General features: G+C 51.0%; 1 pseudogene across 1 annotated transcript in view; it reads left to right on the top strand.

Annotated features, from left to right (window-relative positions):
- LOC311325238 (unconventional myosin-X-like) overlaps positions 1-2913 on the top strand; it is a 13757-nt pseudogene extending 10844 nt beyond the window's left edge. Inside the window, exons 13-17 of the transcript in view lie at positions 177-313; positions 443-563; positions 1156-1543; positions 1745-1936; positions 2233-2913. The product of the transcript in view is annotated as an unconventional myosin-X-like (transcript). The remainder of the gene's footprint in view (positions 1-176; positions 314-442; positions 564-1155; positions 1544-1744; positions 1937-2232) is intronic.
- Positions 2914-3159: the final 246 nt, after the last annotated feature.

The raw sequence follows: 3159 nt of genomic DNA, 5'->3' as shown, positions 1-3159 counted from the left end.
ATTGATTTTTTAAACCCAGCCCTATTGTTGACGCGGTCGCGGTGTTCCGCCCTGCTATCCGATAGTCATAGTTCGGTTGAAAACAGATTGAGCATAGACAGCAACACTGATACCTCATTCTAACTCTCTCATTCTGTGTGTGTGTGTGTGTGTGTGTGTGTGTGTGTGTCACCCAGGTGGTGGAGAAGCTGATCAGAGGCCTGGCTATGGAGGACAGCAGGAACATGTTTGCCCTGTTCGAGCACAACGACACCACTGACAAAGCCATCGAGAACCGCACCGTGGTGGCCGACATCCTCGCCAAGTTTGAAAAGTAAGTGTGTGTGTGCGTGAGTGTGTGTGTGTGTGTGTGTGTGTGTGTGTGTGTGTGTGTGTGTGTGTGTGTGTGAACTTGCTTGGGCATTCTTGAATACACTCTTAACACAGTTTGTCCCATCTGAAGGCTCTCTGCCAGTCAAGAAGAGCAGAACACTGGCTGGAAGTTCTACTTCAAACTCTACTGCTTCCTGGACACTGACAACGTTCCCAGGGACAGCGTTGAGTTTGCCTTCATGTTTGAGCAGGTATAAACTTCAATCATCATCCTCACATTTAAAATACATCTGTTTCCTACCATTGCAATGGTCGGGGGCTGGAATGATTACCTCCGCCCCAGGGCAAAGCCCCGCAGGGCGGAAGGTAATGTTTTCGCCCCTGTCTGTCTGTGTGTGTGTCTGTAGGCAAACAGGATTAAACAAAAACTACCAGCCCGATATGCATGAAACTTGGTGGAGGGGTGCAGCATGGGTCAAGGAGCTCACCATTCAATTTTGACCATGATTCATTCATAGGTGGCTCTACAGTACCCATATTACTGTAACTTCAGTGTAGTGGGGGATTTAGGTTTCAGTCTCTCATAGGTTTCAGGTTCTTGGCGCCACTTGCAATACCGAGCTTGGCCACTACGCCAAAAACTGGCTGTTCCTGGCCATGGGGGCTTGCTTCATGCGCCACTTAACAACTTTCATTGGATGAATGGGCCGCCATCTTTGCATGCCTTATCCACTCCTTCCCCCTCGTTTCTCCTACATTCATTCACACTGCATCTCTTTCGCTCAACCTCTCTTCCTTCCTTCTCTCTCTCACCCTCTCTCTCTCTCTCTCTCTCTCCTCCAGGCCCATGAGGCAGTCATTAGAGGCCAGTACCCAGCCCCAGAGGAGACTCTCCAGTTTCTGGCTGCCCTGAGACTACAATACCTCCTCGGGGACTACAACTCCCAGTCCGCCGTGCCTGAGATGTCTCAGATGTTCCCCATGGCCCGGCTGCGCGCCCGCATCCAAAACTCAGCGAAGACCTTCGCGCAGCGGGTCGCTGAGTCGGCAGAAGCTGGAGGAGGAGAACACGCTGGAGGGGTGGATGAGGGAGGAGATCGCCGCGGCCCGGGCCAGCCTGCTGGACAAGTGGAAGAAGCTGCAGGGGATGAGCCAGGAGCAGGCGATGGTCAAATACATGGTCCTGGTCAAAGAGTGGCCCGGCTACGGCTCCACACTCTTCAACGTGGAGGTGAGAGTTCTGTCCGTCCCATCCACTACCCTGATTCTGTGGTGAGGGAAAAAACGCTTTTAATATGACATTTGTCATGGGGGCCTTTCATATTCTGGTCCTCAGTGGGTATGAGGTAAATGTTTCAAGAAGATTTCCTGATCATTGACCTGGAACCGCAACACATGCATACATCCCCTCTTCCTGTGTCCTGTTGTCCAGTGTCGGGACGGAAGCTTCCCTCTGGAGCTGTGGCTGGGAGTGAGCAAGGAGGCCATCTCGGTCTACAAGCGCGGCGAGCCCTGGCCCCTGGAGGTGTTCCCCTACGAGCTCATCCTCTCCTTCGGGGCCCCGCTGGCAAACGCCTACAAGATGACCGTGGAGGGCCGGGAACTGCTGTTTGAAACCAGTCTGGTATGTAGATGCTGAGAATCCCTCCGTTTTGGGAATGTTTAGTATCCAGTCACGTAGAAAATGTAACAGTATTTAGACGTCATTCACTCCTGAGTTAGAGGGCTTTCCCGCCATTTGGTAACACAGGCTGAGAAAACATCTGATTTGATGGCTTTTATACAGAGTCGCAATGTGTTATGAATGGAGCTTGTATTGTGGGGTCTGTGGTTGAATGCGCATCATTGAGAGTGTCCACGTCTCTGAGCTGAGACAGTAAGAACCGTCAAGTCCTGACCCTTGTCTGCTCTGTCCCCTAGGTTATGGACATCGCCAAGCTGATGAAAGCTTACATCAGCATGATCGTCAAGAAACGTTACAGCAACTCCCAGTCCGTCAGCAGCCACGGCAGCCAATGCAGTGCCTGGTGAGGCCTTTGCCCCCTGACCCATTCAACCTTTAACCTTTGGTCACCCGCCGACGGCCTGGAGAGGTCGAGAGCGGCCAGCGATCGCCCTGCCAAGACAGCCAGCCTCGTTTTGGAGAAATGCTTTGGGACTCTTTGGGCTGGACAAGGAAACGCATATAACACAGCTCTTACTGTAGCGCTAACCAGCTTGCACTGTCTTTCTGATGCCGTGCTAACGCTTCGTTACGGGGAAGGCGTCCCATTCGATGTCACCGAGGCAGTTCCTGTACGTGTTGAGGAAGGTGAGCAGACAGTCAGAATGTAAAAAGGCAGCATGGATGGAGAGACCACAGGAGACCGCTGTTGTATTTGAACGGGTCAAGCTTCATTTAGACCCACTCCTTTGCCTAGGAAAACTCTGGGACTGCTAACTGGTGATCCTTACTATCTTTGGCGTTACCAAAATATGTAAATATATTCAACTCAGTAGTCAAAAGCATTTCAAGTTCTGTCTTTGAATGCGATGGCGTGTGTTTGTTTGAAGAGGACTTTGCCAGAGACATCGATGTCACACAAGTGCCTGGTTATGAAAACGAACGCAAACCTTTGCTAGAGCAACTTCATACGCTGTTGTACTTCTGGAAAAATAAAATTAAGACAGTAAGAACGGTTCCAGGTTCGTGACACTCTTTGGCAAAGTTGTAGTAGATTCAGAAGGTGCTTTATGTATTTCCCTCAACCGACGGTCTTGTAACGTTCCTGCAACGTCGTTTCAACGACCCACAGCATTTCACTGAGCTCCGCAGGCGGCAGCTCCTCCCAAAGATACGCAGGACTT

Source organism: Borostomias antarcticus, assembly GCF_949987555.1.
Source record: "Borostomias antarcticus genome assembly, chromosome: 24".
In the NCBI taxonomy this organism is placed as follows: Eukaryota; Metazoa; Chordata; class Actinopteri; order Stomiiformes; family Stomiidae; genus Borostomias; species Borostomias antarcticus.
Note: the sequence above shows the minus strand (reverse complement) of the source record. Positions and strands in the feature narration are given on the sequence as shown.